The sequence below is a fragment of the Halichoerus grypus genome, chromosome 7 (genome assembly GCF_964656455.1).
Source record: "Halichoerus grypus chromosome 7, mHalGry1.hap1.1, whole genome shotgun sequence".
Taxonomy (NCBI): domain Eukaryota; kingdom Metazoa; phylum Chordata; class Mammalia; order Carnivora; family Phocidae; genus Halichoerus; species Halichoerus grypus.
Genome location: NC_135718.1, coordinates 71,556,778 through 71,581,680, shown reverse-complemented (window position 1 = coordinate 71,581,680; position 24,903 = coordinate 71,556,778). Strand labels below are relative to the sequence as shown.

At 48.0% G+C, this 24,903-nt stretch overlaps 2 long non-coding RNA genes and 1 other non-coding gene across 3 annotated transcripts; 2 read left to right on the top strand and 1 right to left on the bottom strand.

Moving 5' to 3' along the window:
- Positions 1-1,568: 1,568 nt before the first annotated feature.
- Positions 1,569-4,957, bottom strand: LOC118546033 (uncharacterized). The gene is made up of 2 exons (XR_004922385.2): positions 3,638-4,957; positions 1,569-3,336 (listed from the first exon to the last, which is right to left on the bottom strand). It is a non-coding gene; the product is annotated as an uncharacterized LOC118546033 (long non-coding RNA).
- Positions 4,958-9,863: 4,906 nt separating this feature from the next.
- On the top strand, positions 9,864-23,324 carry LOC118546030 (uncharacterized). The gene is made up of 3 exons (XR_013449464.1): positions 9,864-10,710; positions 11,380-11,470; positions 23,076-23,324. It is a non-coding gene; the product is annotated as an uncharacterized LOC118546030 (long non-coding RNA).
- TRNAV-UAC (transfer RNA valine (anticodon UAC)) lies at positions 14,127-14,199 on the top strand. The gene has a single exon. It is a non-coding gene; the product is annotated as a tRNA-Val (tRNA).
- Positions 23,325-24,903: the final 1,579 nt, after the last annotated feature.

Sequence of the window (24,903 nt, the reverse complement as noted above, 5' to 3'; positions counted from 1 at the left end):
AGGCACTGCGTGCCTTAACCCAGGCTAAAAGCCTCTTACCTCCGTTTTTGTTATTTCTGCCTCCAAACAGCCGTTCCATTAACTTTTTTTTGGTGATAAAAGATAAAGATTTATTGTACCCCATATACAACTGAAATCAGAATTTCACAAGAGGGTCACAGTCATTAGAGAAGTTTTGGAATACTGTTCTGTTAATAAGCACCATATGGGCTGTCGCCCTTAGTATCTGACACCTAGTAAGTAGGCACATCATTCTAGGCTTTGAACAGCTGAGAGTCTAGGCCCCAGCTTTCTTGGAGCTTAAAGACTATTCCACAGATAGGGAGGGCATGTCAGTTTGCTTGATGAAGAGCCCATATGGAGGAAAGTTAATCACGCGTCGGTTTCCTTGCACGAGTTTGGAAACTACAGTTAGGGCTAAATTCTTACGTGGAGGATTGGGTCTCTTTCTAGAACGCCTATCTGGAATCTCGGTAGAACTCTGACACGGGGACACAGTCCGAAGTCCAAAGTGCTTGCACACAAGAAACTCATCACGCCCAGCATGCAACCGTCTTGCATGAAAGGGGCCGCCGGACCTCAGTATCTTCCTACAAACCAAGAGGCCCTTTGAAATCATCGGGGCCGGGTCAAAATCGTCAAATTGTAGCTTTTTCTTTTTTTTTTCACCTTCTTATTGTGGCTCACAGGGGCGTTTTTGAAAAGGAGGAAAAGAGCCGCCAGCGCTGCCCAGCCCTGTTTACTGGAGGGGAAGGAAAGGGGAGGAGGCTCCCTGACTCTCCAGCAGCCTGCGTCAGGGCCTGCGCCCACGAGGAGACCTCGCTGCGGTTTCCAGCGCGGCACCCTGACTCACGCCGCGCCCGTGTTTATTTATTCCAGAACTTCTGCCGGGGCCGCCGGCGCAGTGCCTTCTCCCCGCGCCCCGCTCTGCGCACGTGGAGCCGGGCGGCGGGACCCCACGGGGGCGGCGGCGCCGGGTCCCGCCCCGCCAGCGCGCCAGCTGCGCGGCTATAATTAGCGAGGAGCCGCGGCCGCGCGCGGCCCGTGCGCGCGCGCGCCCGCCCCCGTGCGTCCCCGGCCGCGCGCCCTGGACCGGTTACCGCGTCGTGAACCAAATAAAGTAAAGGTCCGGCTCCTGCCGGCCGAGGCGAGCGAGTGGCATGCCAGCCAGCTCAGGGGTGTGGCGAGCCCTCGGTTGCCCAGAAAAGATCCGCCGCGCGTCAGCAAGAGCCTTGGCTGATGCTGCGAGGGTCCCTGACGCGCTGCCGGCTGTCCTGGGTGGATTTTCTAAGTTGGGGAGGCCGCATGACAAGAGCTGCCCCAAATGTCACTCCCTTTTTGGAAATCATGATGCTAGCCTTTTTTTTTTTTTTTCCCCTACGACTGTGGCTATAATAAGGCAAATGTTCCGTGCTGGTGGAGTAAACACTCATAGTTAAGGGACATCTGTCTTCGGGGAGAGCACACCGAGGCCCGGTGCATGTCCATAAAAATGTGTTTATTAAGCAGACCTCAGGACATGCCCATATGGGTACTACAAAGTCAAATAAAGTACTGTAACAACTGACTACCTAAAAGGGAGTTGCCTTTTTATAGAGAAACCTTTCTTTCAATTAGAACAACAGCAAAGAAGTTTTTCTCTCCTCGTGGTGCCATTGGGCGCTTGAGGTGCCCCGCCATTCGTTAACTTCTCATTTTTGTTCATTATTAAATCTAATGCTCTGCAGTAGCATCTCAAAAAAATATATAATAAGGAGGGTCCTCATCCTTTTAAAAAATGACCCTGAAATGCCATTTGTTACCAGCCTTGCAGTGGGGGCCGAGGAACCTCACTGTGGACTAAGTGTTGTATAGTAATTTTTGTCATTGCTTAAAAGTGATTGCGGAAGATGGATGGGAAGCTAAAAATAAATAAAATAAATAAATGAAAGAAAGAAAGAAAGAAAGAAAGAAAGAAAGAAAGCAAGCCGTGCTCCAGGCTTGAGAATACCTAGACACAAGTCTGGCAAAAGACTTCCTTCACCAACGTATATTTCTTTCCAGCAGGCACAAAAACATTTGAGAAGCTTGAGATGAATTCCTACAAAACAGCCCACTCCTTCTATATTTTATCGAGGAACTCAGAAGGCTTCTCAGGTTGTAGGTCGGTTCCTAGGAAGCTATTCTTGCTCTTTTCCTGTGACTGTTGTTCTTGACACGGCGACTCTCGAGTCACCTGCTCGGCTCCTTCACAAAGATCTTTGAGAGGGAATTATGCTGAGAGAGGCTTTATGAGAACCCGCCTCAGGTCTGTCCAATTCTGTACCAGATACACAACGTTGGAATGGAGGTCAGGAAATCTCCAGATGTTCTTGGACTTTGTGTGGCCATTTCCAGGCAATTCAATGAAGTTTTGTGCTTCTATTTGCAATTATTATTATTATTTTTTTAATTACCATGTACTTAGTAGGGGCAAAGGGATCAGACTGGACTATCTTGATGACAGCTTTTCGGTTTTTCATCTGTCAGCCAGACATGAGAAGGCACTGGGTGTACGTGATACCCATTAGGTACTTGGGCGCAGTGATTGTGTACCACTAAAAATATAGATTCTTGGTTATTTTGTCAAAGGGGGAAATAGCAAACAGCCTTGAAACACTGGAGAGAAGGGGCTCCCCCTGCTGTCATCATAGAAGATGCATCGTCTTTCTGGCTAGAGTCGGGTACCTAGGACACCCACCCAGTGTAAAGCGTAGCAGCAGATGATTCCTGAAGGTGTCATCCCCTTGGGGGATGTACAGTTCTATTGGAAATAAAATAAAAATACAGACCACAGATGAAGGAAATGAATACTTTTCTTAAAAGTTTCTATGCTCAGACTCATTTACTGAATGGCCAGCTTCCCCAGAAACCACCAAAATGGCTAGCCCAAGTCCACGGATGGCTCCATAGGCACGGGTGGTATTTGCCACCTGGTGGCAGGTGGGGGGTGGGGTGAGGATATGTTTGAGCCTATCGTGCTTTTTAAAATAATCAACCAATACAAACGATGTCTGATGAAAAGGAAAAACACACCTTCACTGAATTTTGACCTCGGTAAAAACGTTGGATGTGTAAAAAAGCGTTTCATTTTCTTGTAAATCACACTTCTCTGCACGTGGGTCTTTATCTCCATAAGTAAGCCTTTGGAGCTCATGACCACCACACATTTGTGGCCCTGGAAGGAACTCACTCGAGTCTCGATGATACACATTGCCTGAGTGGGGTGTCAGCCGTGACCAAACTAAGCCGGGGGTCGTTCATCTGTGTGTTTGCTGAGAGGTTGGGGGCTTCGATGGAATGAGTCCGGTCGGAGCTCTTCATGGATGAGGCCAAGCGCAAGCAGTTAAGAAGGAAAGGAGATAGTGGCATGGGCAAACGTTGAGAGATTGAAGAGGAAAAGTCACACGAGGAGAACCACCATCTACCTGGGTGTAGTCATGTTTGCATTCACTCACTGGCTCCCGCCCCCCCCCCCCCCGTCACCCCACAGATCTAGCTCGTGGGGCAAATGCAGGCTCTTGACCTTCAGCCCCAGCTCCACCTCTTCCTAACCTTAGCATTTAACCCTCTGACCTCAATTTAATTATCTGTGAAATGGGTTAAGGATATTACTTACCTCGTGGAGTTGTTGAGGGGATCGAATGACAGGGGTCTATAACACGCATACCGTGGGATCCAGCACGTATGAAGTGCTTGATGAATTTGGGCAAATCACCCCACGGTGCTGGGCTTGGGGCTAGAGTTCGAGAGTTATTTTAAACCGATGTCTTCAAGTTGGCTTCCAGAAACCCCTTTCTTCATTCCCCCAGCTCACTGACTCACCTCGCTGGATGGAGTGCCCTGGGCTCAGTCCTCAGACGGTTTTTCTCTCTGTCCACTTACTCTCGGTAATCTCGTCCAGAATCATGGTTTCAAAATAATATTTATGTGCTGACTCCAAAGACCTCTGCCCTTGATGTCCTGCCCCGAGTCCTGCTCATCCAGCCCCTGAATCCCCTGCTCCCAGGCTTTCTTGTCTTACTCAATGGCAGTTCTTGCGGTTGCTTGGGCCACAGACCTTGCAGGGCTATTTACTTTAGTTTTTCTCATACACGTTTCATCCAATCTTTCAGCAAATCCTCTTGGCTCTACCTTCAAAAAAATGTAATCATGAATCTGATCACCTCCTGCCACCTCGTCGAAACTGTCATCATCTCTTGTCTGAAGCTATGCAGAAGTTTCTGAACTGTTCTTCCAGCTTCTGCCCTTCCTCTCTGCAGTTTATTTTCAATTCAGCAGCCAGAATAAACCTTAAATATTGGCCTGCTCTTGGTTCTCCTTCACTCAAACCCCTGCGATACTTCTCTATCTTTTAGAGTCAAATGCGTGGTCTTCTGCTGGCCCGTGAGGCCGTGCTGTCTCTCAGACCTGGCTCAGATCCTTGCTCACTCCACTTCAGCCACACAACCCCATCTTCACTGCTTCCTGCCTCAGGGCCTTTGCATCTGCTCTCCTCCGTTTGGAATGGTCTTCCAAGATGTAGTCATAGCTCACTCCTTCACTCCCTTCAGGTCTCCACCCCACTGTTCCTATTGCTGCTGCAACAAATTACCACAAATGTGGTGCCTTAAAACAATACAAAATTGGGGCGCCTGGGTGGCTCGGTCATTAAGCATCTGCCTTAGGCTCAGGTCATGGTCCCAGGGTCCTGGGATCGAGCCCCGCATCTGGCTCCCTGCTCCACGGGAAGCCTGCTTCTCCCTCTCCCACTCCCCCTGCCTGTGTTCCCTCTCTCGCTGTGCCTCTCTCTGTAAAATAAATAAATAAAATCTTTAAAAACAACAACAGCAACAACAACACAAAATTACTATCTTGGAGTTCTGGATGTCGGAAGACTAAATTGAAGATGTTGACAGGGCTGGTTCCTTCTGGAGACTTTGGGAGAGAACCCGTCTCCTTGCCCTTTTCAGCTCCTAGAGGCCGCCCACATTCCTCGGCTCGTGACCCTTTCCTGCCACCACTCCACCCTCTTGCTTCTGTCCTCACATTGCCTCCTGCCTCCCTCTTATAAAGACTCTTAGAATTACACTGGGCTCAGCTGAGTAGTTCAGGATACTCTGGTCATCTCAAAATGCTTAACTTAATCAAAAGTGCAAAGTCTCATTACCCAGTAACATCCCATATACGCAGGTTCAAGGTGTTAGGACACAGACATCTTTGGGGGATCATTATTCAGCTCACCACATACCTTATATAAAATAACCATCCCAACTTGCCCCCCTCCCCGTCCCTCTTTGATTCTTCCCCTTGGCACTGTTCCCCATCAGACAATGAATATTATCTGTTGGTTTATAACTTTTTGTCTCCCCCACACCCCAATCCCTGCATGCCTTAGAGTGTAAACCCCACGAGGCAGAGCAAAGCATCCCCTGTGATATCATAGTGTATGGCGTGTGAATGTTCTCAGCAAATATTTGTTAAAGCAATAAATTTAGCCTCTTATCTTATGAGGGAAGTGTGGTGCAAAATAGTAAACAATAAGATAAGAGTCATAAAAATGTATTTGGAAGATTCAGTGGAAACACAGTCATTCTGCCGGAGAGGGAGCACCAAGAGGGCTGCATGGAGGAGGAAACTGAGCAGGACCAGCCACAGGGCAGGGCTTGCCAGAAGGGACCGGGAGAAGGAACAGAGCTCAGCTCGGTGGGACAGATCTTGGGATGGTTAAGCAAGCCCAGGGATCCTACAGAAATGGTTTAGCCAGGCAAGAGGGTCCAGGCAGACCTTCTGAGTCTTCAGATCAGCAAAACCAGGAAGAAAAGGTCAGGGGCATATGCCCACAAACCACACCAGAGTCTGAGTCAGAATGGTGACGTATCCCGAGATGCTTTTACAAGGCTAGGAGCTGGGGGTGTAGGTAAAGCAGGAGGAAGCAGGCAGGAGGCACGTTCTCCTTGGGTTGGGTGGTGACAGCCTTCCTCAAGGTGGCCCCCAGCAATGGTGGGAATGGGTCCTGATGGCCGAACCCAGCGTGGCTGCTGGCTGTGCCAGCTCTGGCCCCCCACATTCTCCTGGCATGGGAGGAGAGAGGGAAGGAGGGGGGGCGGCAGGAAGGATGCACAGCAGCATGGCTCCCTATCGGTTCCCCAGGTGGCCTTCGAAGCTGGTTGCAGTGGTTACTTCAGCGAAAGATTTTGCTAAGAACAGCGCGAAGTGGTCGAAGGCACGACTGCCTTCATGAAGAGCCTGGGTAAGTTCTGTGCTGTCTCTAAACCTCAGCCTCCTCCTCTGTAGAATGGGGATAAGAACAGTACCTACTTCTTAAGTCGATTGTGAGGGCTAAGTGAAGACGTAGGTCAAGTCTCTTTGGGGCAGTCACACAATAAACCTAGAGTCTAGTTCTTTATCCCAGAACGGGATGCATCAGAGAGTGGGGTGGGGGGTGACCAACCAATCATCTTCTCTTCCCTCACCCAGCACCTGAGATCGCAACACTCAGGGCTTCCCCAGGGGCCCTTTGTGGACAGGATCTCTCTGATCAGCCTTCTTGAAATGCCCATTTAAATTGCACCCCCTCCACCTCTAGAGTTCTCGATCCAAACCGCCACTGCTCGGAAACTTCCCCCACCACCCGCGGTGGGAATGGATTTCCAGCCATTTGTCCCTTCCAGCTTCAGTCGCAAGTCTGTATGGCCCTTCTCTGCCCAGCTCCAACGTGGGGATCTGTGGCCCATCCTTGGCCCTGGGGGAGAGGACAAAGGAAGGCCACCAGGTTCGAGGGGCCGGAGAGAAGCTGGCATGGAGAGGCCTGAGGGTGCTCCAGGTCTGCTCTGTCTCTGGCAGCAAGGGCCAAGGCCAGTTGTATCTAAATTAAATAAATGTACGTGTCACTCAGCACACCACAGGCAGGGAGGGAATGTGAATCCCTACGGCATTAGGTCTAGAATCAAGAACATGAAAATACACTGTAGGCTCTAGGGTAATGTAAAAAGATGGACTTTTACTACTCACCCTGGGATTTCTCCACCTATAGAAGCTTTGCCTTACATGAAGTTAGGGACTCACTTCCTCTTACAGATAATTTACAAAAATATCAAGACAGAGACCAGCTTCTAGATAACTTTTCTCTGGTCATCTGTAAAGTATTGACCCAATACTGTTCCCCCAAATCAGTTCATCCTAAGGACACAGCCTTTCCTGGGAGTTGGTGCTCATGGCTTTGGTGCAGTTACAAGCCACGGGGTCACATTTTGACTCGGCCTCATGGAAATGTTATGCTTGGGTTTGTCACGGGCTCCACAGTGGGGGACAGGAGGCCACAGGCACCAGGATAAACTGCAGACTTCCTCTCCACAAGGCTGGGAGAAGCTGGGGGTAGGCTGCCCGGCATGCCAGTCCCCCTAGGAAGGCCACAAGAAACAAAGAAGTCTGAGAACAGATCCCCGAAGAGGCTTCTTCCTTTGGGGACATCTGACAAGAGCCTGGAGGTACCCTTGCTACTCTGTAAGGTGTGGTAAAGGGAGTGTGTAAAACCAAGAGGGTCTTATTTCAATGTGGGCTAACGATTTCGTGTGGGATTGCTAATATGGGAGCTGTTTTGTTCTCCCTGAGCCACCATGAATGTATTTCTAGGTCACCATGTAGGTTGGGAAGACATGGTCACTCTACGGGGGGGGGGGGGGGGGGGTGGAGCAAAGGACACTGCACAGAGGAGGAGATACTGAAACTCCTCTGTCCTATGCTCCTATGTCCCACCAGGAAGGTTCATGTCTGCCCCAGTCCCCAGGCCAATGCAGGCATGACGAAGGACTTGTGAGCGCCTCTCTCATCCCAGGATCACCTTGCGCCACTGAGGTCCCATGTGACTCCCTGAGTCTCCTTCCCTGCCCTGTCCTGAAACCGCTGCCCCTGGAGAAGGCTTCTAGATGGCTCCACAGCCCCTCAGTCATGGCTTCCAGATATTTCCTCCCTTTCTTGGCCCATGCTGCCCAAGTCCACAGCCTGGGCTCTCCCTTGGTCCTACCCTCACGTGCTACTCGGTTGTCCTGCCCTCCAGCCTAGGCCTCCTCTAGGGCTGGAGATCTACCTTAAGCCCCAGTGCATGGTAAGTTTTCTGCTCCTTACTTTTGGTTTCTTTCCCAACATATCCTAGGGGATGGCTCTCTGCCCCAAGTTCCCTGTCGTCATGCCGTGTTCACCTGCTGAGACTCTGGGCTCCATGGTGATGACCTCTTGCGAGGTGGTGCTTGAGACTTTCAGAGATTAAGGGCTCCCTATCATCATCTCCCAAAGCAGACTTTGCCACCAGATCAGTTGAACTAGTGCTTGTCCTATCTTAGTGGACAAGCCTTATGCCATCGTAGTGGTCAGGGTTCTTCAGAGAAACAGAATATATACATACACGCGCACCTGTACGTACATGTGTATGTGTATCTCTCCTGTTAGTTCTGTGATATATATTTCATATAGATAGATATAGACCGAGAGATAGAGAGATTTTAATAAATTGGCTCAAGCAGGTTGTGTGGCAGGCTGGAATTCCACGGAAGGGCTGATGTTGCAGTCTGGAGTCTGAAATCCGTAGGCTGGAAAATCAGGCAGGGTGTCTACATTGCAGTCCTGAGGAGAATTCCCTCTTCTTCAGGAAACCTCAGTATTGGCTCTTAAGGCCTTCAACTGATTGGACGAGGCCCACCCACATGACAGAGGGCAATCAACTCAAAGTCTACTGATTTGAATGTTAGTCACATCTAAAACATACCTTTAGGGCAGCATCTAGACCAGTGTTTGCCCAAACAACTGGGTAGGATGGCCTAGCCGACTTCTAAGTTCCCTCTCCTTCTCCCCGGGCCTCCCCAGACCATGATGCTTCTATCAGTTATGATGCTTTCAAATGCAAAGTCACAAGGAAGCCTATTCAAATAGGCTCAAACTACAAAGGGAACTCATTGGCTCTTGGAACTGAAAAATCCACAGGCAGGCCAGCTCTGAGTTTGACTCACTTCAGGTTTGAGACCACGTCTCTCTGGGTCTCTCGGCTTTACCTTCCCTGTGTTGATGTTATCTTCAGGCAGGCTTCCCTTGAGATTGTGACATGGTTGACACACTTCTTTATTCACATCCAAGAGGAAAGAGAGCGGGACATGCCTCCCAGAACAGGGGTGGGGGTGGGGTGGAAAGAGCACCAAGCTTCTCTCTGGTTGGCTCAGTCCTGACGTCATCACGGGGCCAAGGGAATAGTCTGTCCTGATTGGCTTAGGTCTACCCCGCTCTATCCAATCCCAGGGCCAAGGGAGGGGGTTTGCCCTGCCTGCCATCTAGTTAGGGACCTTTCCTGGAGCCTGGGGTAGAATCAATCCCAGCAAAACCAGTGGCTGAGGGGTGGGATGCTGGGAGCTAACCTTAGTGTTCTGCCTCAGCCCCCAAAGCAGAGCTGCTGTGTGTTCAATCCAAGGGCACACACACCACTGCAGCCCATGGGAGTGGTGAGCCCTGAGGCTGAGCGTCCCAACCTGCAGGGTCACAGGAACCAGCCCTCATCCCAGGAGAGGACAGCTTCTGGGAAGGAGGGGTCTTCCTGCCTTGGCGTCCGGGCAGAGCTGGTCCAGCATGGAGGGGCGCGGTGGTGGCCGGTAGTCCGGGAGACTGGCCAATGTGCGTGTCTTCAGACTTCTTTGCTCCGAATCGGTCTGCCTGTCTGCCATTGAGGGAGCGATGACCAGAACTGAACTCATAGCAGTCAGCTATACAACTGTTAGGACATGGGCAGAACTGTGGGATGTCACTGGGAGCCACCAGCTGCTGAGGAGAGTGACTCATGCCCTGCTGACAGGGATGGCATGGCCCAGACAGAGAATGCAGGAAGAAGGTGGCTTGAAGACATGTTGGGACAGCCCAGGTGAGGGGGCTGCCTCTGAGATTTTGATCTGTAATTTTTTTTTTTTTAAGTAGGCTCCACACCCAGCTTGGAGCCCAACACAGGGCTTGAACTCACAACCCTGAGATCAAGACCTGAGCTGAGATCAAGGGTCAGATGCATAACCAACTGAACCACCCAGGTGCCCCTGTAATTTGTTTTTATAAAACGAAACAAAACAAAACCTGAAGTGGCAGGACCTATATCTTCACAAACTATGAAATGCCTCTTTCGTTCCTCCCTCTGTCTGTACCACTTCCCTCTCTACCAAGATGCCACTGTAATTACTGGCACAGGCGTGTCACACAGCATGCCAGGGGAGGGATCGGCTGCACCCTTGCCGAGAAGTCCACCCATCCTTCCTGTGCAGTGTTCTCCTCATACGGGTGTACGGGGCGTGCCTGTTGGCCAGCCCAGCTTGGCCATGTGCACTTGGCCCTCCCATCAGCCACTGGGCGACGAGAATCTTCCCCTGCTTGAGCAGCTCTGTGCCGATGTTATGCTGAAGGAAGCGGCGTACCACCAGTGGGACCTGAGACTTCAGGAGAAAAAAATCAGCAGAGTTGTGCCTGGATATCATCCCGGGCTAGGGAGAGACACCCTGGGGGCAAAACGTCGCTGGAATCAGACGAGGGTGCTGCCTACAGAAACAGGCACAGCTTTCTAAGTTGCGCCGCAAAAACAAGCCGCTGAACACTCACGCAGTAATGCTGTGTGATTTACAAGGCCTTTTGCTTCTCTCAGGTCTTTGAAACAAAAGCATCAGAAACCCTTTTGCAGAACAGAAAACTGAGGTAAGGAAAAGTCGCACCTTGCCGAAAGTTACTCGGTGAAGCCCCCATTGAAATCCAGACCCTCTAACCCTAAATCCCATCTTCTTTTACCACTGGTGCTCAGCGTTTCAGGGTAACACTTTTTGGGGGCCCTGCCAGTGCAGGGAATATTAGTTAAGATGTGCCATGGAAAGGATTAAACAAATCCCACCAAACCCTTTGCTTACCCACGGGTTCATTCTCATTCTTCATGCTTAGTTTGCTAATGTAGGAGTCACATGTTCCTGTTGTCTTTATTCTCCTGGTTTAATCAGGAAAATGAGCCAGAAGAGCTGAAATGATTAGCTGGGGATCATTAGAAGAGGAAAGAATTTATATTCACAGTGACTGTATTTCTAGTCCATTGATTAGGCAATTTTGCTTTTATGAATCGATTGTGGTGATTGCTATGCTGAATAAAATATGGAATTGCTATCGCAAAGAAAACATAAATTATTAGCTTTAAAACACATAGTGTCTCTGCATGGAACTATGTATCCTATGGTCTATTTCTCATTTCCTCTCCCAGAATTCCACCTGGGTTTCTCAGGGGGCTCTCCCATAGGTTCCTTGGCTCTACTGTGGCTTATAGCAGCACGAGCCAACAAGGTGCAGCATTATTATTTAGCTTCCACTGATCATCCCTTCTAGGTGGCCAGTGGTGTTCAAAGGCAACGCAGAGTGCTGTAGGGGGGAGATCCGTACCCATGCACATCTTGACTCTGCAACTTCACTCCAGAAGGTAAGGTGATTTTTAGAAATATATATATGTATATATATAATCACCTTTGGCGATTCTAATAACAAATGCACCAACAATCTCAGCTCCTATTAATATGTTGAATTTTTTTCATAGGCGATACAGAGGTCATTTCCTAAATCGCCCATTTCCCACTGATCCATCTCCGTGGATTGCCTCTTGCTAGAGCAAATATGATCATGCCCAATGAATATAATGAATAATTATGGAACTTTATTTCATAAGAGGGTGTTTTAAAAGCCAGATAATCACTTTTAAGAGGACACAAGAAAATGGAATAGGACAGAATAGAGGTGGAAGGAAGAGGAGAAAACAGAGAAGAAATAGCAATAGATCAAGTGCTTTAAGACTAAAACCTTGCAAGGCCGTTGTTCAGGCGTGAAGAACAAAGAAGGAGGTATGTGGCTTCAGTGGCATGGGATTTTTGTGGATTCTAGGTACCAGAAGCTTCATGAATGAACTCGTTTGACAAACGATACATGAAGGCACTGAGGATTTTAGATTGTTATAATTTTTTTAAGATCTAGCAGTCTCGTAGCCTACCGTAAAAGGACTGGCCCACGAGAGAGAGAGAGCTGATGACCATGAAGGAAAAGGGGAAGGAGAAGGAGAGAGAACAAGCAGAAATGAAAATATGTAGCAGCAGCTAGTGCCAACAAAATCCCCAGGGCAAGCCCTTTCTTCCCCAAAGAAGACATGTCGCCCACTTCTTAATTAACACATTCCTATTTTTTCTCAGCACAGATCAATCCTGAGCACCAGCTTCCGTAAGTTCCTCCCTCCCAAGGTACTGTGAGGAACACAAGATAAATAAGATTCAGACCCTATTGTCAAAGAACTTAGAATCTATTTGGAAATTTCAAGCAATGCACCCTGAATTATGGATCTGCTCTAAGACAGCATTCAAGCAGGTGCAGAGGGGCCTGGTCCACACTCTGGGTGTGCAGTTCCAAGAAGAGAATGGGCCACACAAGGGTGGAAGGGACTAGGAGGGTTTCATGCCGAAGATGGACACCAGCGAGGCCTAAGAGGAGGCACAGCAGAGGTGAGGCAAGAGGACCTCAGGCAGAGCAGAAATTAGCATCAAGTGTTTTGGGATCAAGAAGAAAAATCTGTGACTTCTGTCACTGCAGGTTAATTACTGGGGGATAATGGGGAATCAAACTGACTAAATGGGGGAAGGTAGGACTTCCAAGGGCCCAGAGACTCAAGCATAGGGAGGCACCTGGAGTCCAGGGGTGGCCGTAAGGAAGCCAGCCCTGGCCTGGGTACTGATGGAGAACAGAACCAGGGGCCCGGGAGTTAAGGCCATGGACAGGCTGTCACATTACTCCCCTTCTGCGGAACTGGACCAGGATGGCTTCTAGGAAGGAGAAGGAGCTAGGAGAGAATTTCAAAGAGATTTGTTGGTAAGGTTTGGAGACAGATCTGATTTCGGGCAGGGGTAACAAGAGGGCGTGGAAGATGACTCCACGGCTGCGAATATGTCTCAATTCTGCAAACTGGAGCAGGGTTTGTCTTGGCAGATGACAAATGCCTAGATAAGAGAATAAGAATGACTTGATGTGAGACTGGGACACACCTTGGGGCAAAAATCAGAGCTGTCCTGTCCCCCCCAATCCCCGGGCGTTAGACAGGGATTTGAGGAGATGATGCAAAAGCACCTCCGGCTGGAAGCGGGCCAGGCTGCTGAGGTACAGGTAGGGCTGAGGATCCGTGTTTGCACCTGTGCGGCACAGACCCTGCTGCTTGTCTGGCTCCGCTGCTGTGGCCCCCATTCAAGGAGCGCGACCCGCTCACTCGCGGGCACCAGGCACTGTGCTGGCTCCGGGCTCTGGGGAGGCTCTCAGTCTCCCCGGGAAGGCAGAGATGAGCAGACTGGGGGATCTGAAAATAGGAGCAATCAATCCAAGGAAAGCATCAGAGATAGCCTCTTTGGGTGTTTACTGGGGGATGCTGTGTTGAATTGGCATCGATGAAGGGGCAGTAAAGATTTCAGGGCACTGATCTTTCTTCAGAAATTCTTGGCAGGAGCAGAAGGTGGCATGATTTAGGGTGAGAAGTTTGTGTCTCAAAGTTCGACATGTAAGAGTCTAGGGCTGTGGTCACAGCAGCTTGAGGAAGTTAACCAGGGTAGCCCCTGGGAGGCTAGGCTGCAGAGTACAGCAGTCCCCCTTATCCAGGGGGATGCTTCCAACGCCCGCAGGGGATGCCTGAAACTGGGGATAGTACCCAACCCTATGTATGCTATGTTTTTTTCCTATCCATACATACTTATGATAAATACATACTTCATTTATAAATCAGGCACAGTAAGAGATGAACAACAATAATAATAAAATAGGACAACTATAAGCATATACTGTAATAAAAGTTATGTGAATGTGATCCCTTTCTCGAAACATTTTATTGTACTTCTTGTGATGACGGGAGATGATAAGATGCCTATGAGATGAGATGAAGTGACATGAGTGACGTGGGCTTGTGACCTGGCATCAGGCCACTGACGTTGTGTCAGGAAGATCATTTACTTCCCCACCAATTGGCCGCATGCAGGTAACAAACTAGGGAAAGTGAAACCATGGATAAGGGGGACTGTTTGTTGTACATGCTTTTTAAAGGCAGGACTGACTGTTCAGGTTCTGTGGTGTAGTGGGTAGCACATCTGCCTTACATGCAGAAGCTCCTGGGTTCAATTCCCAGGGGAACCACAAAGTTGCCTTAGTTCCCATTTAAGTGGGAGGGTGAAATTGAGCAAAAGAAAACAGGCTTATTTTCTATCTTTACCAATCAGGATCCTTTTACTTACTTTTATTTATTTATTTTTAAAGATTTTATTTATTCATTTGAGAGAGAGAGAGAGCACGAGCGGGGAGAGGGGTAGAGGGAGAGGGACAAGCAGCTTCCCCACCAGCAGGGGAGCCCCACTCCGGCCCAAGACCAGGACCCTGAGACCATGACCCGAGCCGAAGTCAGACGCTCAACCAATTGAGCCACCCAGATGCCCCCAGAATCCTTTTAAATACTATTTCCTGGGTGTGTACAAACGTCCTGAAATGCAGGTATTCTTTTTATCAATTTATGGCACAGAGAATAAGCTGAAATCTCACACCGAAGGTCCCCAGGTCCAGGCCCAGATATTCCTGATCTCTGTCCAGCAGGGCTGCAGGGCACTGAGAGCATGGAGCAGAGCAGGAGTCCAGGAGCCCTCTCCTCCAGGGCCAGTCCTGGGGTCTGTACGGTACTGTGACCTTTTTTCTCGGAGGCTCCCCTGACTTCACCCCTAAGATAGTCCTGGCTGCATTGTGCTGGGCTTGAGAGGTATGGGAAAGGAAGAAGTTTAGCCAAGTCAGGAATAGCCTAGGTTTTGATATCAAGAAGTCTGGGTTCCAATTCCGCCTCCACAATGTCACTAGCTGTGTGATCTTGGACAGGCTCTCTTCTAAGCTTCTGTTCCCGTGTGTGGACTGGGCCTAAGAATAGCACAGTCCCATAGGAAGTCTGTGCACATTGAATGAGATGATCTGTGGAAAGTGCTTGTTGGCACCGTGTCCACTACCTAGTAGGCACTCAACGTGTGCTCCTTGGTCCCTGGTATCGGAGTGCAGCTGTATCCAGGTTCTGCGGGAGCGCTAGGACTAAGCAATGCTGCCTGTACCCTTCTCTGTTTCTCTCCCCTGGCCACTGACTCAAATACCAGCCACTGAAACACTAAACCTCATTAACAGGTGGAGTCACCTCTGAGTTACCTCCACAGTGCAGCGTGAACCCCACTCAGCCCCCCACTGCTTTGTAATCTGGCTCATTTTCTGGTTAATCCAACAACTTGAACAAAAGTGTTCCCTCCTACCCCGTCCCCCCCACCTCTCCACCCCACGTACCACCCACCAAAAGATGGGGAGTTGGGATCATGGCAGCCCAGAGGTAAATCCTGCCCAAGGAGCCCTATAGGAGAGCCCACAAAAGAAAGAGGCTTTTTGCCAAAGAAGATTTTTTATTTTTATTTATTTACCTTTTTGCTTACAGGCTCAGAATTCAAACAGAGGATGCTGAATGGCCAGAACCTTGGCCCACCCCCGAGTACCCAGGGCATGTGGCCAGCACCAGGAGTTCAAGTTTCTGCCCAGTAGGCTTGTAATCTGAACTTTCTATTTCTAAAATCCCAGTTCTTAGTAGCCAGCACACATTCTGAGCCACGGAGTTCTGAGAATTATTGCACTTGTCAGCTGCTAGGTCACATGTCCCTCAGCCTGGTCCCTTCTACTGGTATAATAGTACTCATGTTAGAGCCATGAATTTCACTGTCACATGAAAATTGGCATCCCTAATAATACCACCCAAGGCTTGCCATAATCACCCAGAAATACACCATCAGGCCTGTCATAATTAATCAATTTTCAGGATCCCTCAGGGTCTCCAAATACAATGACTGGTAGCAAATTAATAAATACTTTGGATCATCCCATTTAACTTCATCAAGGTACTGACCCCATGATGAAAATTTAGCTTAATTAGGATAATATCTCATATTTAAAGAGTGCCTCAAAGCAAAGAAGCCCCCAGATTCCATCTCTTAATTTTCAAAGCTACAGCACATATCACTTAGAGCCAACTTTCAGTGAACAGGTATGTTTGTCCCCATTTTACGGATGAGAAGAGCTTCCTGCCCACTGACCTTTACAGAGCTAGGGGCTGGGGAGGTGAGCCCAAAGCTTGGGTTTCCCCCTTCGGGGTTGACTTTATTTGTTTTAATTTATGTTTATGGACGATCAGCAGCACAAAAATATATACAGAATGATTTGTGTGTGTGTGTGTGTGAGTACCTATTTCGTGAATAGGGTATCCTGTGTACACTGCGAGGCTGTAAATAGATGTCAGTAGTGAAAGGCTGGAGTGGACAAATATAGAATGTAGCTTGTGCTCAGCAATGCCGCACACCCCCACAGAGCCCCATGCTGGTATGTTAACTGGTCTGTTTGGAAGCTTTTTTTCTTTCTTCTTCTTCTTCTTTTCTTTTTTTTTTTTTTTGGTTTAGTTGCATGATAGTACAAAGAGCCTTGTGTTATGGTCTCAACACTACTATTTATACCCTGTGACCCATTAAGCACTGATTCCTTGGTTGGGGTTCTCCCAACATCTCGAGAAAAAAAAAAAAAGAAAGAGGGAAAAAATAGCCTGACTGGAAAAAAAAAAAAAGCAGTTCTCATTTACAATACTTGAGTCAAGAATTTGGAAACATGACCCTAGCCAAAGCCTTCAGAGGTCTCATATCAAATGTTGTTATTTTTGGGTGGCTTGAAAATAAGGCTGGTTGCGGCGTGGGCACCCGAGTGGCTGTCGCAGGATGCAGGAGCTAGGGTGGACCCAGGGCTCTGTCCAGAGCTGTCCCCATGTGGGGCGGGGACAGCCAGCTGCCAGGGGGCTGGCCCCAGGCCTCACAAGAGGAATTGGCAACTTGGCCAGAGGAGAACTTCACCTTCCCTGGGCCGACCTCCCTCCCCTGCAGAGCGGTGTCAGACCTCAACCTTCCCCCTAGCTCTCCCAAAGGCAACCAGGCACTCTTTTTCTCCTAAACACGCTAGGAAATGAACCCCAGTTAAGTCTGACACCCCACCCCTTCTCCAGGGGACTTCGTTTTATTTAAATAGGCAGTATTTCTCCTGAAAGTGAATTTCCTCTCCCCACCAGCCCGTTTGGGAAAAGTGCCCGCTGGAGGTATTTTTACGCTCTGTCTGCAGTGGGTGAAAGGGAACCCTGGCTTTAGCCACTCCCCGGGAATGCACCCCACTGTGGTGTGTCAACCTCAGAACTGAGGCACTGCCCATGTTTGGGAACGCAGCTCACTCGGCCTGTACCACTGCATCTCCCTTCCAACTCAGCATGACCAGCGTGTGCGCGCACGCGCGCACACACACACACACACACACACACACACACACGCATGCGCACACGCATACGCATGCGCACACGCGCGCGCAGCCACGCGAGCACGCACACATCTGGCTCAGAGACCAGATGGTTACCTGCTGTGTCACGGACGTTTTGTACACATTTTGGAAAATTACTCCGGCGGAGCCTGGGGGAGACGTATGGGCTCCTCTTCTGCAAAAACGGTGCAGAAAAATATCAAGTAAACTTTCCGGAGCACACACTGGAGGAAGAGACAGGAAGCCTAACCTCTAGGCTTTGCATTAGTCACGTGCCCTCAGAGTTACCTTCGAGGAAAAGGTCTTTAAAATGTTTAGACTCGATTCCTCTTTGTAAGGAAGTCGATGTTTAGCTGCCCAGGAACCCTGTAAAATAGAAGATTGTCCATTCTCGGCCCAAGCGTTAGGTTTTCGCGCCTCCGAGACTGCTCCCCGGCCACACGCGTCCTGTGTGTGTGTGCGCCCACCGGCTCTTCCTATGGAAATTCTACTTGTCCTTTCACCCAATTCAAACCCCGCCTTCTCCGCACAACTTTCCACCTGCCCCATCGTAAAGACAGGTGCCAACGCAAGCCAGAGGCAGCGTCCCACATTCCAGAGAGTGCGTGAGGTTGCGGAGAGAGAAGACAAGAGGGGTGGTGAAAGCTGGGTTGGAAAAGCCACAAACCTAAATTTCAGATGTTCTTGTCAGCCACATGAAGAGGTTTTTCTTGAATGGAGAGACAACGGGAAGCTGTGATTTTGTGTATAAGGGTGAGTCGATGTTGCTTGTGTCCAAGTGATGTAACTAACGGCCAGGAAGTGTTTGTGGGTGCATAAACGAGTACTTATCGAGTAACTGTTGTGCAGGGCTCTGAAAACCTCTGTGGCAGTGTTAGTTCATGGTCTGTCTTTAACATTTGGAAGTTGGTGTGGTCTGAATGTGCGTCCCCCCCCCCAAATTCATATGTTGATTCCCTAGCCCCCAACGTGATGGTATTTGGAGGTGGGCTCCTTGGAAGGGATTAGGTTCAGATGAGATCTTGAGGGTGAGGCCCCAAGGGTGAGGCGGGATTAGTGTCCTTGTAAGAAGAGTGAGCGAGACCAGAGCTCGCTCGAATTCTCTCGCTCTCTCTCGCTCTCCGTGCCACATGAAGACGCACTACGAGGGCAGCCATCTGCAAGTCAGGAATTAGGTTCTCACCCCGAACCGAATCTGCCGGCACCTTGACTCTTTTTTTTTTTAAAGATTTTATTTATTTATTTGACAGAGACACAGCGAGAGAGGGAACACAAGCAGGGGGAGTGGGAGAGGGAGAAGCAGGCTCCCCGCTGAGCAGGGAGCTGGATGCGGGGCTTGATCTCAGGACACTGGGATCATGACCTGAGCCGAAGGCAGACGCTTAACCGACTGAGCCACCCAGGCGCCCCTCTTTCAGCTGATTCTTGATGCTCTGTGTTTAGTTTGGAGAGTACAGCTCTCATATACAAGAGATTGGCGCCTTATAAATTGTTTCTTCAAAGACTATGGGAAGAAGAAACTCACTGTTTTTATTTCCATCTAGAACAAATGTACTTGAATTCTTCCTGCACATGCCAAAAAAATACAGAGTATGTTCTATGAAAGATTATATGAAATATGTTGTCCGTATATATAATTTCCGATGGAAGGAAGACTTATAAATCTTCATCTGTGCCTCTCTTGCCTAATAACTTACAATGCCAAGCGTTGGTTTCCACCCAAGGCAATAGAAAGTCAGAGGGCCAAAAGGAAGGAAAGATCACAGGCATTCTTTATAACACCTGTGTGATGAGGAATGCCCAGGACAGTGTCTGGGCATTCTGGAGACCCAGGTGAGACTCCCAACTTGGGTACTTCTGCCACTTCTTATCACCGAGAAGGGCTGGAGGCACGCAAGAGCTGTGTAAGCTTGGTCAAAACTCCGACATCGTTTTTATTCCTTTCTGAAACGTGTGTATTGTCTCAAGTTTAATTATGTAGGTAGAGGGAAGGCTGACCTGAGCACAAAGAAAACTTCCTTCTCTCAAAACAAAACAAAACAAGCAACAACAACAAAACAACCCCACACAAAAAATGCAAGTCTCTGCCGCCGCCAAGGATCCTTCTCTCAGCAGGACTAGAGGGGACTGGATTTCCTGTCCCTCGTGCCCCTGGCAGAGTCCAGGGCCCTTGAAGGCCTTCCTCTGTTGAGAGGCCATCTGCAGGCTCAGGAGGCAAAGGACGGGAAGCGATTTGGTTTTCTCAGCCCGAAAGCGAAGGCACATCCTGCTCAGATGAGGCTACCAGGAAGGCATCCCTTCAAACTTGTTTGCTCAGGCCCCGGACCTCCATGGTTGTGTGCACGTGCTCGGCCACCACTCCCGGTCCCCTGGCCGCTCCTCCACGGAAGCTCATGCCTACCTACTCCTCTCTCTTCCGCCTCCCTGTCTGCCTGTCCCCTCCACAAAGCCTCCCACAGGGACTCTCCGCTCCCACAGATGATCACTGTCCTCGTGACTGAGGACAGCGATGCACCCTGCAACACTCACATGTAATTCTGGATGATGTGTGCAAAACCAGCTAAGTAACACGGTCCACTCTTAACCTTACTCAGAAAAACACTGGGCTTGCCTTCCCAGAGCTCTGTTGGCCAGAGCTTTTCAACCTTCTGTGTGCCTGTCTGTCACCTGGGGAACCTGTTAAAAATCCAGATTCTGAGTCAGTAGGTCTGTGGTGGGCCAAGGGTGGGGGGAATCTGCATTTCCCACAAGCTTCCGGGCAATCCCAGGACCACACTCTCAGTGGGAAGAGGTGGACCTCAAGCTCCTCCAGGCCACCGCCATGTCTAATGTGACTCTGGGTCCTCGGTGTTGGGGACAGTAGCTGGCACACAGTGGGTTTTTGGATGGAAGGAAGGAAAGGGGGAAGAATGGGAAGAGACAGCAGAGATTTTGATTTTTCCATTGACTAAGTCTTTCCTGTTCTTGACACTTACCACTGGGTGGGGGCTCTTGATCTTAAAACCCAAGACAGGCTCAGGTGAAGCGGATGTGTAACGCAGGCTTGCGGCGGGGCTTTTTTTTTTTTTTTAAAAGATTTTATTTATTTGACAGAGAGAGACACAGCGAGAGAGGGAATACAAGCAGGGGGAGTGGGAGAGGGAGAAGCAGGCTTCCCGCCGAGCAGGGAGCCCGATGCGGGGCTCGATCCCAGGACCCTGGGACCAAGACCCGAGCCGAAGGCAGACGCTTAATGACTGAGCCACCCAGGTGCCCCTCGCGGCGGGGCTTTTTAAAGAGAGCTTCATCCCAGCTTCTGAGGGGTTCTTCCTAGCTACTCACAGATGTTTTTATGGCCCTCAAGGCTCGCTCCCAATCTGGCACATCCCTATGAGGATGCCAGAATTCCCTCAAAGGCCTGGGAGCTATGACGTGCCCAGAGGCACTGGTCACTAGGGAGAGGAGGCGTTCTGATCACAAGCTGCTTTTATCTGGAGCTCGCTGACCAAGTGGTGCAGTTCCATGTCCCTGGGGAGCATTTGATGGACAGCATTGCCTTTAGAAAGTGATAGAACTTTTCTGTTGGCAGAGTTTGTATTAAAACCTCAAGACCCTCGGTCCTTTTCATCTCTGCTCCTCCTAATTTATAAGACAAAGCCTAAAGTACTTGATCTGTAAAATGCATCTTGCCAACAGCAGGCAGACTTACGGAGAGCCTCCTCGGCCAGGGTAGCTTTCATCTTGAAGAATGCACAGAGCCAAGGAGATAGGCATGTCATGCAAATGATTAGGTGGTAGCACAGATCATACGAAATTGGGCCAAAATCCCTTGTCATTATTTGCAGGGAAAAAAAATGCATTCTAAACAAATAATATGTTTTCAGTATGAAACTAACCTAATCCCAAACCATTTTAAAAATAGGATAAAATAAAATAAAAGAAAAAAAAATCACTCTAGTACATTAATAACCACCGTTAAATACAACCACTATTAGCATTTAGTGGTAAGTTTCTGTCTTTTTCTTTTCCTGTGTCTGTTTTCATGCGTATACTAATTTTTACCTAATTCTGACATATGGTATGTGTAATTTCATATGCTTCTTTTTTTTTTCACTTACCTTTGTATCTGTTTTAAGTGTTTTCCATGTTTTGGTAACCTTCATTACCAATATTTTCACTTCCTGTATGATAGTCCATCGAATGCTTATACCAGTGTTTATTAATTCAGTTCTTAATGCAGCGAAATGTATTAAGCATTTCAGCTGTTTCAAAAGTTTTACAAATACAGTGGTGGCAAAAATGTAATTTATCAAGTGTCTGCACATGGCATATGGCGTGTTTAGATTATTTAATGAGCTTGAAATCCATAACAGATGTATTGATGCGCAGGTAGTTTTAAAGAGGTATATAACAGGTGACACAATTAAAGCATTTATCAGAGGATCTCTAGGAAGTAAACAAGGAACAGACGTGGCCTGTGAGCCTTTGCCACGGAGAGGGGGAGGGAAGGCGGGGAAGCGGGAAGTGGCAGGGATGGTTGCAGAGAGATTTGGAGTCCCAGAGGCCAGGGTGAGGGACCGCTCATCTGGTCATCACTGTGGCCATGAGCCAGTAACTTTCCTCCCTGCATCCCAGCCTCCCCGTCTAAATCAGAACGGTGCCTACCTCCAAAGGCCTGTGGCCAGGATGAAGGACGTACATGAAGGCACTTAGTAGGGTGCCCGTCCAGGTGTAGCTACTCAATAAAGTTAGAAAACACTGTTGGGTCAGCAGCCATAGAAGTCGGAGACCTGCCTACTCCCATCCTTCCCAGGCCTGGTGCTCTTGTACCGTATGTCTAGTTATTTTAAAGTTATAAGTCAAGCCAATAAACCATTTAAAAATTGTTCTGTCCTCCCCCTTGATATGCCTTCACAACACAAAATAGAAAAGTATTTGTAGAGCTATATTTTTTCTATGACTAAATATTAGCAAAATATCAAAGGGGGAGGAATCTGATCCTTTGCAAGTCTGTCTGGGATGTTGTTTGGCAAGCAATGTTTGGATGAGTAATAAGAATAAAGACAAGAATTTACAAATGATTATATATTTATTTTTAAAGATTCATTTTCTTGCCTTCATTTCAGCAAAATCATTAATTATATTCTTATAATCAAGATTGTCACAATCTGTGTTCCTTTGATAGCAATAATCTAACAGATTAAAAATAAATGTAATTATATTAAAATGTACAAAATTTGAATATATTTTAATCAATATGTAGATTAACGTTAATGTGAGAAGCTAGAAATTTAATTATTTTAGCTATGTTTTCAAAAAACTTATTTTTTCCAAAATAGTCAAAATTATCCATTGCGACCGAAATGCAAAATACAAATTACTTAGTGAATATCAAAAGTTAAAATTATTTAAATAGATCTGAACATTTTTAAAAGATATTTATTAAAGATTTAATTTCACCTCCATGTGTATTTTTATAAAAATAAAACTATTTGCAATTCTAGCAAAGTTCATTTAGCTGCTAATGTCAAGAACTGCTTTTGCACAGCAGATATATTCTATCTAGAACTGTATTTGTGTACAAAATTAAAGAAATATAAGTTATGTGATATTGCAAAATGTTAGCCGAAATGCATGTGCAACTGTTAGGCGTACTGTGTAATTTTTTCGTGTACCCCCAGAACCCTGAATTGGAATGTGAAGAGAAGAGAGTGGACTTTTGGCACTATTGGGAAGTAATTCTTCATTATGCAAGAATTTATTACGTCCTTGCTATAGGAGGGGAAGAATTAACAAGGTAAAGAATTTGTCTTTTTTCTTTTCTCAGCATTTCTGCTGCCCTAGTCCTCTGTAACCTCCAAAGTCATGGTCATCTCCAAAGTCAGCAGTGGTGCAAACACACCTTCTCATTACTCGGTACTCAGATGCAGTGCCTTTTCCTTCAAGGGCAGAGATGAAGGAGGTGGCCCTGGGGCCTGAGCAGTGTTGGGCACAAGAGTGGATGTTTGGGATTGCATGTTGTTGTGCCTACAGTGACCACTGGGTCTCCACTGATATGTGTCTGAGTCTGGCATCAGAGACTCTCTTATAAAGGCAACTGCAATAAAGAAACAAGGGATGTTATAGACAGATATGTATTGGGATAAATTTTCTGCAGTGCGCAAATCCTTCTTGCAACTACCATTATCCACATTTGTCCCCTCATTGACTTTGAATCTATTCTAGAGCATTTCTCAATACCTTACCCACCCTAGATGGCTTGAGGTTTAAACACCAGGCCTGTGTCCGTTTTGACAATTTGTTAGAAAAGTAGGGGAGAGAAGCTCCCTCCTTTCTCACCACCCGGGCCAATTCCAGAATTTGACAGCCAGCAGGAGCAGAGCTGCCCTTGGAGGGAAATACCCATGACCTAGAGCAGAGGGCCAAAGCTCGGAGGAAGAATAGGTCAGCAGGTCCAAATGCAACTCAGAGCCACTACTGTGTTCATTAAGAAACTCTTTGTGTCTCACCCTTTTTTCATTATCTCTGAAGGTCAGTTGAGCTTGACTTCCCACCAGAAGCTTCCAGACATTTGTCAGGGGAACAAGACTCCATGGAAAAAGGGGATGTGTTTGAATGGGAGGCAGGGATGTTTGTAGGCTGTGCTGTGATAGAATGATGTCACTGTCCGGGGAGCTGGGACTCAGGAGCCTGGGGCAGGATAGAATAGCAACCTGAACTGGCCAGGAGAGATGGTCAGGGCCCCCAGAGCCAGAGGAGTGGTCCAGTGTCCAATTGTCTAGGAAAGGACAAAAGGCAGTGCACTAGGCTTTGAATTCCTTTAGAAAAATAGTCACCTTGGGGCACCTGAGTGGCTCAGTTGTTAAGTGTCTGCCTTCGGCTCAGGTCACGATCCCAGAGTTCTGGGATCGAGCCCCACATCGGGCTCCCTGCTTAGCCGGAAGCCTGCTTCTCCCCCCTGCTTGTGTTCCCTCTCTCGCTATGTCTCTCTCTGTCAAATAAATAAATAAAATCTTTAAAAAAAAAGAAAAATAGTCACCTTTTTTTTGGAAATTAATACATTTACCACCTGTATCTTTGATTTCTAGCCTACTTTATAGGACTCCTCCCAACCCTCGGCTTAATCCACTGATTAATGAATGAAATGAGTATCTTTGTTTCGAAATTGTAAATTCTCTCGCTTTAGGTTAAAGCAGTGACCTCCTTTCCCTCCACTCTTCCTTAGCGTTCAAATCATCCTTCTCCCAAGGCATGTTTCAGGGCAGCGTCTCAATATGCCATGTGTTGTTTTCTGTTTAATATGACTAAATAATTATATCCTATAACGTCGATATAGATGGGCTTCAGGAATATAAAGACTGGCAGAAAGGCAGGGAGAAAGGGAAGAGAATAAATCTGTTTCCCCTGGGAGATGATAAGTCACTTCAGTGAATCTCTCTTGAGAGCCCACTATGTGTCTGATACTGTCCTAGCACTAAGATTGGTAGTATATCTTCTCCCAAGCTGCTA